We start from the raw sequence: 13574 nt of genomic DNA on the forward strand, positions 1-13574 counted from the left end.
TATTTGTGTTCTTATCTGCTACTACACATTTTAGAACATTTTAAATAATTTGATATTGCCATTTTCTGCCAAATGAAATAATGTTGGGTTTTTTTTTCTAAATTGCATTGGTTTGGCTTCATCATTGTGCCTCTTTCTATTGAATGTTTTATTGCAGAAATTGCCTACGGGTGAGAGGTGGTACAGAACCTACTTAAATAAAGGATATAACCGTAGATCTGTGAATAGAATGTCAGGATTCTTTACCCCACATCACATATGGCAGATGGAAACTGCACCCACTTCTGTAGCACAAGATGGGAATTGCTGGCCCCCAAATGACACAAACTGGCACTGTGTTTACAAACCAACACTCTTGTTTATTACTTTGGCAAAATAAGGTAAAACTGCATCTGCAGCTAAAACAATCCTTCCAGGTGAGCTTTTGTTTTTGCAGTTGAACATAACAATCACTCTGATGCAACCCTCCATTCATTTCTTTTTCAATCAAAATTGGCAAGGGAACATGTTGGCCAAGTATCCCCAGTTATAAAATGCCCAAACTAGTGGGAAATTCACTTTTTTTTGCCTGCCAGGAATTAAAGCAAAATCACTTTTAAAAAAGCAAGAGTAACAACCTATTCAGCACTATTGTACATCGAAAGCCAGCAAATGGCTCTGTATCCCTTGCATATGAACAGCAAAGAACTGTGCATAAAAGATTATAAAATACCACCTGCTCCATGTCTGGTAAAAAAAAAAAATTGGATGAGCAGTTTGGAAAAGAATATTCACTGGGTTGATATCCTGTATTCCGACTGGAGCAAACCCAGGGTGGTAATCTGGTTGACTCGTTTTAGCCCAGCATACCATTTATGTTGCCAGGAGTCCACATTGGAGCATATGGAGAGAAATATCAATAGACAGATGCCTGTAATCTATGCATGGGACAAAAATGCTGGCAATGATATGCCAAGCACTCCACTGGTGCACATTTCATTTATTTCAGTAAGACTTGGATGGATAGTGCAATTTCAGATTGGTCAGCCAACTGTAGACTGTCCCACCAAGATAAACTTACTTGGCTTACGGATTCTCACTTGAGAGTACTAAGAGGGACTGATACATTCCCTTGTCCTATTGCCATCCTTCTGTAAATGACTGCTGGCCTTTTTAGGCACAGTTGGAAACATGGCCTAAATCAACAGGGCTACCTTTGCTCCAGAATAGGTCTACGTAGCCAGAGTAAGAATTTGTTCAATCACTATGAGAATGGGAGTTGAATATTTTGGTGTTCAGAGACCTAAAGATGAAATCCCTTTGCATATTTTCCATTGAACTCAATGGCACTTACTTCTAAGTGAACAGGATTAGGATCAAGCTGCATGCCTGTAATCCCCAAAACACTTAGATGGGAGTAAATCCCATTGAATGAAATAGGATGCGCTTCCAGATAAACATGCATGGGATTGCATTGTCATATTCTTTGCATGATGAAGGGATTTTTGCCAGCAATTTTTCCATGTGTGCACCAAAGTGTTAGACTGCCTGTGAGGCACTGCGAAGTGTATCTGAAGATAGTCTTGTGAATCCCACAAGAAAAAAGCAGTGAGAAAAGAATTAGACATATTAGAGTCCAAGAAGTCTAGTGAAAACTTCAGTAACCTACATGAGTTATCCCACAAGGAATCTTGCATCCTACCAGTCCGCTGAGCAATGTCTGGGCAACTTCAGGAAACATCTTCCATTTAATGTGGGTCTTCCTTGAACAGAAGAGCCACTTAAGTTTCAGGAAGGCTTCCAAGGTTATATAAAGGATTTTTAGGTTGGAGGAACTTCATTCAGCCTATGGTAGGACACATGCCATTGTGGTAGTAGGAGGCAGCTTCAGGGGAATGCCTCAGCCTCTATGCCCTGTTATTGGCTCTTCAGAGTAACTGGTTGGCCACTGTGTGAGACAGGATGCTGGACTAGGTACAGAACTTCTTATGACCCGAAGATTTAGAGATTACAAAAAAAGGCAATTTTCCTCATTATTCCCGCATTGTATTTGGTATACATGTCAAAACAACAAAGCAGATATAATTGTCAGAAATAAAAGAAGGTACCTCTGAGCCCTGAGCGTCCTTCAGTCAAACATAGGCTCAGTTCAGACATCACGCAAAGCCATCATTTAAAAAAACCCTCAAAATATTGTTAGTGTAACTGTCTGAATACAGAAAGCTCCATTACCTACGGCTAGTTACTGTCTCTCAAACCAGTCTGAAACCATGGTTTGAAGTTGATGCATTAACCTCTGTTATTTATAATGAGCCTCTGGGCTGTTCTACTTGTTTGAGGTTTAAAACTTTCTTGTGGTTTATATGGTTCTTATTCCATTACCTGTACCGTGGGTACCAATTGCCTGGGAGAAATGTAGGCTTATAAAAGTTTTAATTAAACAAGTAGCCTTACAGTTCAATCCTAAGAAGAGTTACTCCAGTCTAAGCCCATTAAATTTTTTTTAGGATTGCCCTGTTAATTATGTTTTCACAGATTATATAAATGCAGACATCCTGGCTTAATGCTCTTTCCCTGGCTACAGACAGTAAGTGATATGACTAGCATTTGTTATGAAAGACCCGTATTGTGATCACCTGTAATCCTGGTGTCACAAGCTAACCAAAGTCCAATAAATGGTGGTTTCATGTTATGTCTGAACTGAGCCATAATCTCACATACCTTTGTGAGAGACAGTCTTTTAAATTTGTATCGTTATTTATTCTCGTCTTAGCTCATATTTGTGTGTGTGTGTGTGTGTGTGGCAAGTTAGATATGGGTCAGTGTTGGGGATGGAGTTTTCTTTTGGTATGGAAACTGTAAAAACCCCCACCCCTATTCTAAAAAACAAATATAGTTTACCAAATCGCCTCTGTAGGATGATAAACCAATCTGCAATCAGGCTTGTGTGGCTATGTGAAGTACGAGCTGCTTTCACCTTACAACGGAAAGTCACAGAACCCCTCGTAATGCAGTGCCGGAGAGGCACACACATACATGCCACCACTATCCAATGCCAGAAAATGAAGGCACACTGGAGTGTTCCTATGCCTTTATATATTAACATTGGACTCTGTGCAGAAACTGCCCAAATCCAGACCTGGAAATGGATCTGTACTGAAATGCCAAAGTGAGAGTGAGCATGGAATAGTGATGAGGAGTGCCAGACTAGGATCCTGGGGGGGGGGGGATCAGGTTTAATCCCCTCCCAATTCCACAAGATCACTGGGTACCCTCGCTCCCAGTCTCATTATTTCACAAGTTGTTGTGGAGATAAAATGGACAAGAGGAGTATGATGTTGTACGCTGCTGTGGTTCCCCATTGGGCAGAAAGGTGGAGTATAAATAAATAAAAAGTAAACATGAAGTGATATTCCTATCTTATGGATGGAGTTTTATAACAAGGAGAAAACCTGCAGCACAATTTTGCCTCCTATTCTATAAATCAAGCAATTTTGGTAAGAAGTTAACAACAATGCATTTTTGATGTGGTTTGTAAATGTAAGTGTGAAGAATATATATTACACGTAAAAAGAACCTCAGCTAATACAGTGTTGAAACAGAAGTATGACTCAAACAGGTGAAAATCTCCATTTTCTTTCTCTGGCTAAAGAGACAACTAGGCTACTTAGTAATCATACAGATGCCACAATGACTGCTGCCCCAATACACTGCAATTTGTCAGTGGCAGCAGGCATCATGCCAACAAATTTAATGTGGGCATTATCTACATGTGACAGCTTCAGCAATGCAATGTCAGCAAGGGAAAGAGATGTTTATGTACATCTGTTCTTCACTCCTGCTGAACAACAGGAGGCCTCGGAATTGGTGATGAGACTCATCAATAACGTGAAAGCATAATGCAGATATAGCTGGGCTAGTGTCGGTGTTGTGCCACTAATCAGACCACCAGGTGTGGTCTAAATTACACTCTGTAAGAAGGGGGAATAGCTTCTTTTGCACTTTGCTTCTATGCCCTTCTACTCCAGAACAATCTTCTTGTACATTTCTTGGTCATATGTCTTGATTGCAAATTGTCATAGGCAGCTGCCTCAGCATAACACATTGCAATTTCATGCTTCATGGGCATGTAATATGCAGGGCTGCGTGTGTTCTGTGATCAGGAAAAAAATGATGTGTTGGATGCAGAATTCTAGTTCTACAAAAACTTAGCTTTAACTTGTTTTAGAAGTTTCTAGTTCTTACGTCTTGAAACAGTGTAGGAATTACCAGGTAATATTTCAGAAGCAAGAGGGGTTTTCTGTAAAAGATACCCAGCAGTAGTGGTGCCTTCCATGAAGATAGTTTCAGGTGGGTAGTCATGTTGGTCTGTGGTAGAAGAGCAAGATTCAAGTCCAGTAGCACCTTAGAGACCAACCAGATCACACTCTGGAAATCTAGTTGGTGCCTGCTACTGGATCTGACTCTTGCTCTAGCAGTATTGGGTAAGTTTTGTTAGCTCTTTCTACCTTCCTATGACTAGTAGAGATAGAATAAATTATGCAAAATAGTTTAAAATGCAAAAACCCATGATAGAAGAGATGAGAAGCTATGCAACTTTGGTTGAACGTTTTATAAACTATATGAAAAATGTTACATTATAGGGTTGTTTTTGGTCCCAGGTTCTTTTCTGTTCACAGGGAAAAAAGCCTTTAAAGTGTCAATTGGCTGTTTTTTGGGGAAAATATTCACTAATTTGCAGATACAGCCATTTTTCTATTGCATTCTGTTGTATTGTGCCAAAATTTTGCAATTGGCATGATATATTTCTCCAATGGAAAAAATCAAGAGAAATCAGATGCTGATAAAAAGACAAAATTGTAAAGCCAATTCTCTATGCATTATGGGGGAAAAAACCCCAAGGTGACCATTCCTCCCTCCAATTATTTCAAAAAGGCTGGATTTAAAGGCATATTCTCTAAATCAATTGTGGCATCCAGCTTTTCTCACTGCAGAAGTTGTTAAGATGAGACGCTGGAAGTTCTATGTATGGAGTACCATACAATTTTTCTCTTTTAAAGGCTCCAGTTTGGATCAGAACCACAACACCAGGAGAGTAAAACATTTAATCCTTCTCCCTATGCCATTTTCCTGACCTGAAAGGCACCTGCTGGACTGCTTTTTGCTATATTAGCAGTGCAATCCTAAACAGAGTTCCACCATTGAAATCAATGGGCTTAGAAGGATAAGAATGTTTAAGATTGCTGCCCTGCAGGGGTGCGGGTACCAGACTTTGTGAAGACCGGAACATCAAATGACCATAGTCTGATCTGTCTCCCAAATTAGATTTGGCAGGGGCCATTACCTGCAGCCATAGCTGCTGGTGAATTTGGTCCCATGGAAGGCTTGGGTTCAAGGCTGCACGCATGCAAAACTCCTTGTCATACCGCAACCAAGCCACCCCCTCAAAGTCAATGTATCCCCTGTAGATGATATTCATGTATTGGAAGAGGGGGAGAGCCCTCCAGGGCTGAGACCTAGCCAATACCCCGGCATAGATGAGAAACCTGAGTAACCAATGCGTCCAAGTATGGTCAATCCGCCTACGCCTGATCTTCTCTTTGTCCCTCTCATCCAGGTCATCTTTATCCTTCTTCTCCAGCTCCCTGAAGAGAAGGGTGAAGACTTCCACCTATTCCCCTTTTACAATTTTATCCCTGGTGGCCTCTGTTAAGTGGTCACCCAGGGGCAAGGTGGTATCACCAAATGGCAATGCCTGGTATGGAACCAGGCCATAAGCAGGGGACCTGTATGGGAGGGGGCCCCATTGAGGGCCATAAGCAGAATGCCATCCAACTGCTGGCAGGTGGGGAGTCTGAAAATCCCTGCCACTCCAGCCAGCCTGGTGAGGAGCCACATGGGCCTGCTGCTGCCCCAACACACCGCTGGTGTACCCAGGCCAACCAGAATGACTGATAGAGGGCCAGTCAGACATATTTGGTGGCGATGACAGAGGTTTGGAGCCTGAAGACCCAGAGGCTGTTGCCAGACCCCAGGGACCCCAAGGCCAAGTATAAGCCCGCTGCAGTGGTGCTGACTTACCTTCCAGCCTAGCTGGCTCAACCGCTATGGCCACCTGTCCACTGTCTGTCAGCCACTCCTGCTCAGTGTCCACGGTATACACACTTGATGCATCTGACGCTTGAGAGCAGCTACTTTCTCCTGCCACCACTTTAGATGAACCCTCAAGAGCAGAAAGACGAGATAAAATATCCCTGTGAAATTCTGCTCTAGAAATTTTCTTAGAGGGTTGGCATGTCTTAACAGCTGCCCAGGCTGGCGCTGCACCAACTCTAGCCTTCTCAAGTGCCGCAAGATGCTCCAAAATCTCTTGTCTGTTGGGACCACTATTATCATTGTCCGAGGAAGGTAATGTGGGAGGGGGCTTCCTGGGTGCAGGCTGCTTAGCAGGCTGCTTCCCTTTAGATGGACCTCCCCCTTTTTTAGGAGGCATGATGAAATGAGGTTATAACTTTGCGTATTAACCACTAATTCAAGTAAATAAAAAGGGCTGATTTGCAGCCCTCTTAACCACTTCAAAACTGCAGCTTTCAGCCCTGCAATTCCCCAGCCACCCACTAGGTGGTGCCACAAATCTCCCCAAGGATTCCCAAAATGGCTGCCCAAGAGAACAAACCCACCAAAATGGCTTCCCAACAGAAACTCAGTCCAGCTTAACATAGGCTAGCCCGCCTATAACTGCCCCGGAATCAGCAATTGCTTATAAATGGCTGCCAGGCAAAATGTAGGCAGGCCAAGGACAGGCCTTGCCACCTGTTCCTGCCCAGCAAAGAGATGGGCTTATGCAACTACTGAGCAAACTGTGGGTAGGCACTGGGCAATTAGACTTGGGGCCCTTAACACCCGTGGCCCTGTCTGACCTGGGCATCCTCCACCCATGGCCTTGAACTGGGCCTAAGGTGCACCAAACCCCAGCCCCATCAGCCATGCCACCACAGGTGCCTCCAAAGCAGGCCCTGGCCTGTAAACAGGCCTCTAATTACAAGTGGGCCTAAGACTCCCTTGCCCCGCAAGTGCTCTCTGTGGTGCGCTGCTGCCGCGGGCGGCTTAAAACAGCGGCAACAGCCTGCCTTCCTGCTCCAAGTAACAAGGCCATCACCCAACACACTGCAAAAAATGCTGCCAGCCTCCCTGCTACTCAAGACAAAGCTGCTGCCATCACTGCAAAACAAAACTACCGCCTTGGAGGATGACTCAAATCACCTCCGTGCTGCTGCCCGAAGCGCTGCTGCTGACACAATGCAGCCCGCGATCACCTTCGCCACTCGGGAGGAGACCAAGGCAAGAGCTCCTTTCCTTCTGAGCAAGCGAAGCAACTGCAGCCGGGGGAAAGCAGAGCCGCCTGCAAAAGGCTCTTGGCTCCGGCCCCCAGCCCAAACCCCATATTCCTGGGAAGAGAGCCTGTCTCTTCCTCTGGGTGGGGCTGCAAAAGCTGGCTCCCGGCTAAAGTAGTGAAACTGCTGCTGGGTGAACCGAATTCTTAGTTCTGCTGGTTACAGTAATCCACCCCCTCCAAACTCTCTTACATAAGACCTGTTCATTTTTACAGTAGTGCTGTTAACCACTGTGGTATGCTACTGCCCTGCTTATTTATTTATTGGTCACTCCAGAGCAATGCTTACTCTATTGTATGCTACCAGGCCAAGACAGTCCAGATGCTTCATACTGCCTTTCAGTCCCAGAGTCTGATGCTACTCACCTTCCGGTCTGAAGAGGGCTCTAAAGTTTGAACCCATAATCCTGTGTAGCTCATCAAGCCAGTTCTGACAGTATCTGATGATGAAGGGTCCAGTTTTAGTCCCAGAAAATGAATTATTGCAATTTAAAAAGGTTAAAAGCTGTCATTTTAGGCAAATCATTTTATTTCTCGTTTGCTGAAGATAGAAACTGTCTCAAGAGTCCAAAGTAGGTTAAGGTTTGGACATTTTGTTCCTGTTTGGTATAGTGGTTAAGAGTGGCAGGACCTGGGGTCAGTCACTGCTTCTTGGGGCCAAGCTACAAGTGACGAATGACACTTGAACAGCAAGTGGATTGAGTGGAGTGCAAGTGAACAGGGAGAAATACACTTGCCGTTCAAGTGTCATTCGTCACTTGTAGCTTCGCCCTTGGAGCTCTTTCAACACCACCCACCTCACAGGGTGATTGTCATGAGGATGTGACATTAAGTTGTCCTGAAGGGTGGTATATAAACTGAATGATGTTGTCATTGTCATTGTCGTCGTCATCATTATCATTTGTTTCATAGATTTTTAAAAAGAAAGATCAGGTTCAACAGTTAGCGATTATAAATGCCAGTGTATTTTAATGTGTTAAAAATACACAAATCTTCCAGCCCCAGGAAGATGCAAGTCTAGTGATGACTTTTTGGTTCGTATGCTATAGCTCTGCCCAATATAATGCATTGGATTGGTAGTCCACAACCTTATTGAGTCTGGGGGCACTTCCAGAACTTTGAGCAAGGGTAATAGTTGCTATGGAAGATGGGTTGAATCGCAAAACCATCTTCCATGGGGGGCCATTTGCAAAAAGTTGCAAGGCTTCAAGCCATTCATCCTGCTATGACAGGGATATTGAAGGGACAATCCCTACAGTTGCAAAGGCAATAAGTACATCCTGGGGCCTTCTGAATTACTTCTTGTTCTGGTAAAATATAGGAAAGGCTCTTTGCTGTGGTGAAGAAGCAATACCAAAACAAGGAAAGGCGCCCTGCGTAGTAACAGAATGTCAATAGTAAACCTACAGCGGATCGGTCTAAAGACCAACAATATTACAAACGTACCACTCAGCACCAACAGTTTTAACAATTTATACAGGTTTATAGTACATTAAAGTGCCAAGCGCTCAAGAATATAATCAATACAAACAAGGCGGACGTCCAGCCAACGAGAAAGTCTAAAGTATAAGTAATTATTCCTTCTTGCTACTCCCGGTGCAGTCTCCGTCTGAAGTACTGGAGACCCCTTTACTGACGGGACAACGTAGTGAAGCTGCTGGACTTGCCACGAGAATTCGCCGCCTGACACTCGACAGGGCAGCTTAACTCCTCTTTCGGGTCTTTATCAAGAGCGTCAACAGACAGCAAACATACGAAACCGCAATTCACTTCCCTCCTCTCAATCCAAGTGGAAATCAGAAACTTTAGACTTTCTCGTTTGCTGGACGTCCGCCTTGTTTGTATTGATTATATTCTTGAGCACTTGGCACTTGGCACTTTAATATATTTGAGCACTTGGCACTTTAATATACTATAAACCTATATAAATTGTTGGTGCTGAGTGGTAAGTTTGTAATACATGGTGAAGAAGCAAACAGATACAAGGAAGCAAACTGGTGGGCATCATGCACCACAGAAACCACAATGAGGATCACTTGACTAGGTTTTTAGAGATTAATGATTATTTCAGTTTTTCAAGTGGTCAAAGAGTTTTCTTGGCTCTTATCCAGTGGGCCTCTTGATCAGATTTAGAACTAATCTACCTTATTGGAGTCCACTTCTATGTAGTAACTCACCATGCCTAGCACTAGATATTCCAGACATGGCAGTCTTCATTGTGTGTCACAAGTTGGCATGGTGAGACACCACTGGGAGGAGGGCATGTTTCCACGGGGATATGGAAATGGAATAGACCAATCCTCAATGAGAATCCATTAAAGTAAAATCACAGAACAGGCTATTTCAAGTAGTGCATAATCATAGCAAAAACTGAAAGTGCTTAAGAGCACTCATTAATTAGTTCTGCTCAGAACTTTCAAAGGCTTTAATTAATCTTGGTCTGTGGAGAGATTTTAGAAAATAACAATGTAGAGGAAGCTGTGGTCCCTGACCCCTACACATTGTGAGTTTGCCCTGTTCTCTGGCTTACAGAAGAATCTTTGAGTTTAGCAGTTTTTCTTCAGCACTGAATATAAAGTGCAATTTATATGCATTGCTTTCCCACAGATGAAGTACGTTAGCTGTGGATCTTGGGCTTTGGCCTTAAACAGTAAAGATAAACTGTGCCCTTTTAGCTGACGGCCAAGTCCCAACTGATCTCTATCTGCATGTTGTATAACTATTTTTAAATGAACAATGAATCACTAGTGAGAGGACAGCGACAAAATGCTGAAACAGCCGTTCTAAGTAGGTGAACTACTGAATAATCTCTATTCAGTAATTCAGTTATTTTGGGAAGAAATGAACCATATGAGCAGCAGGTGTATATGTTAATAGAATTACTTTCTATTTTAATTAAGCAGTATTTCCCTACAGAGTAATTGCATATGTTGTTTACTCAACTTTTTAAAAGGCCATTAAAGTCTTTGTAATCTCTTCCCTTCCCATCTATAAGCCACAGATCTCCTAGCTCAAGAACATTTTCATCCTAAAAGCCACATTGTCAGTCAGGTTCTTGCTTATTCAGCACATCTTGCCTCCAAAAGAATTCACCCAAAGATCTGCGTGATCTTACTGTTCTTAAACTATTTGCAAGGTCATCTTGTGTGTATGTGCTAGAGATGGGCACGAACAGCAATACGAACTAAAAAAACCCATGAACAGCACAATCTGCTATTTGCAAACAAGCTGTTTGTGAGGCCCCATTCTAAACGAACAGGTGGTCATTGCAAGCCTCATTCGTTACTGGCTTGACAAACATTGCTGTTTGTCAAGCCAGACAGTCTGGCACCTGCAATCAATTCCCTTGGCAACTTAGGCAGGGATTGTCTGAACTCTGTCTGAACTCCTGCTGTTGCCCTGGAAACCCCAATCTAAGGCCAATTTAGCTTGATAGGCAGGTCTTCCTTCCAAGTGTAGATTGGAGCTCTAAATTTCTTACAAGAGGAAAAGACCAGGGGGGAGGGGGGCTCCCAGCTCTGGCTTTCAGGGAGAGACAGCTGCTGTTCGAGAGACAGAGTGAGTGCACTGGAACTTGAATTTTCTTTGTGTGTGGTGGGATAGGGATCTACCCCTTCAGGTTCCAGGGCTGCTGCCAGGCTCTGGGGCCAAGCTATTATTTATTATTGGTACATTTCCTGCTGCCTGCTCAGGTAGGGTTTCTGGGAGTGGTGTGGTAGGGATCTTGATGGCTGGAGGAGAGCCTACTGCCCCCCATGAATAATGAACAAAGAACATGTTCGTGAACAGGATCATGTTCGTCAATGTTCGTTTGTTTGTGGATGGCAATGGACAATGAACACCATGTTCATTTTTTTCTGTTCATGCCCATGTTTAGTGTGTGCTTCTATATTGCATGAATACACACACAGAGAAGGCCCTCTCCTTGTTTAGCCTTGCACAGAAGGTGAGGTAGATGCTGGAGAAGAGTCTTTGTCAGATATTTGGGGGGGGGGTTATTATTTTTTGCATGGGCAATGCAAGAGGTTAGTAATTGCAACAGAGAGATTAGTCATCATACTATGGCTACACCCAGCACCAAGCTCCAAGTTAGATGCTGGGATGCTCAAACACCTGCCGATTTGGCTTGCATTCTGTTCATCAGTGGTAAACAGGGAGCTGAATTCCCATCACTCAGAGCTGCTATACATGAGATGAATTACATGAGGATGCTCAAGTAAAGGGAGAAACAATGTTAGCTGGGAAGTCAAGTTTTAAAAAACAGATTGGAAGGCTCTGTCAGTTTCTTCCGGCAAAGATCGCTCCTCAGAGGGATTGTTTATTTCCTCTTCACCTCCCCAAAGGGGAGGAGAAATTGACAGAGCCTTCAGGGAGGCAAAAAGGAAATAAATAAACCCTGTGAGGAGCGAATTTTGCTTGCTCTAGAGAAGTGAAACTGACAGAGCCTTCCAATCCGTCTTTTAAAACTTGGCTTCCTGGCTAACATTGCACCTCCCTTCACTTGAGCATTCTCATGCAATTCATCTTGTGTAGAGAGACTCTCAGTTTGACTGTTTGTGAACAGTTTGAACCTGTTCAGCCATTTATTCTTTGTATGTTCAAACAGTACATTAGAACACAAGGCCATCAGAAATATTTCACTCATATGCTATACACATATTCATATGATGAGAGTCCTAGTTTTTCCCCTCCCTCACATACCTATCATTGCTGCTGTTTTTCTCAGCAGTCAATCATATAAATAAACTATAAGTCAACAGTCAACTGGTAATATTAAATTAAAACTGCACTTTTAAATAAAAATCTGTTTATCAATTTAGGTTCATGTTATCGTTGAAGTTATTTTACACATGTTCCTTCTGCTCCTTTCCCCCTCTTTGCTGAAATAATTGCTCAGTGCATAAAGTGCAATTTCAAATACTTGTGGGAGTGCTTCTATACAATCCATTCAAATCAGCTTGAAGGCCCAGGTGAGCTATTGGGATATTTTTCAGGGATGAGTGATGAGCAATCTGACTCTGAAATGAGACACAGACACAGAACTAAACTTGCACTGTTTCCTTCACCATTGGCATGGCAGATGCCACTGAACAAAAGTCCACCATTACTGTTAGTTCCTAACCAAGGAAAGAAACTTTGTGCTGCCACATTGTATCTTCTCTTTTTCCACATTTGCAGTTTGCCTATAAAGAGTCAAGAAAGGAACTGCAGAAGAGTTGTGCTATCAGGGTAGCCATGTTATTTGACAAATGCATAAACACAGTAATCTTATGTCTATTGTACAATGATTATATACAATCTGGTATATAGCGTGTAATCAATTTTCACATTAAACGACTAAGTAATTTTTTGTTGTGAATCTCTTTTCATGTGAATTTTTGTTATTATGCATTACACATATGAACTATGTTCATTATTAGCATTGATGCAATGTATTATTTTTAAATCAGCAACTTCAAGTGATGAACCTAAACTTCCAGTTGTATTTTCAAAAATGGCATAGTGCATAATTAATACTGTATAAAAGATTTGGCTCATTGATTAGCAGGAAAACCTGCTTAGCTTTTTTCTCATGCAATATCCATCTATGAGTAATGATCAATTAAGTCTGGCAATATTTTTCACCCTATCTTTCCTTATGTTGTCATTTGTATATTTTCAGACTATTGAACAGAAGTGCAAAGTTCTCTACCCACTGGATAAATCTCAAACTCAGCGTCAGGACACATTTTGCCCTATAAGAACCAGGGTTCTTGCCCCATTCAAACTGTGTATGCTTATTGGATCCAAGTGCTGCTTCTTTGGGGCCACTTCCCTAAGTTTCTCTCTGGCCGAGAATGCTGGATGTTTGAGGCTCTCTTCCTCTGTGGACTGCTCTATTCTCCAATATTGGTAAATATACTTCCCCCCTCCCTCCCTCTATTCCAATTTCAGGCTACATTCCTAGGACTGTGTGTGTGTATGTGTATGAGCCATTTTTAATTGCCTTTTCTGTGTATATTGGTTTTTCATCACATAAAAATACCCTTTGACCTGAAAAGCACCAAGTCTTGTCTGCTATTTTGGGGGAAAGACGCTGTAAATACTGGTAGAATTATCCCGTAGTTACCCCTCTCTCATAGCCTTGTTCCTTGCAGCTAATTCCCCTATTTACTCACAAGGAACCCTATTCCAGGTAACACTATTTGCTGTTCCATTCAGA

The sequence above is a fragment of the Eublepharis macularius genome, chromosome 6 (assembly GCF_028583425.1).
Source record: "Eublepharis macularius isolate TG4126 chromosome 6, MPM_Emac_v1.0, whole genome shotgun sequence".
Lineage (NCBI taxonomy): Eukaryota > Metazoa > Chordata > Lepidosauria > Squamata > Eublepharidae > Eublepharis > Eublepharis macularius.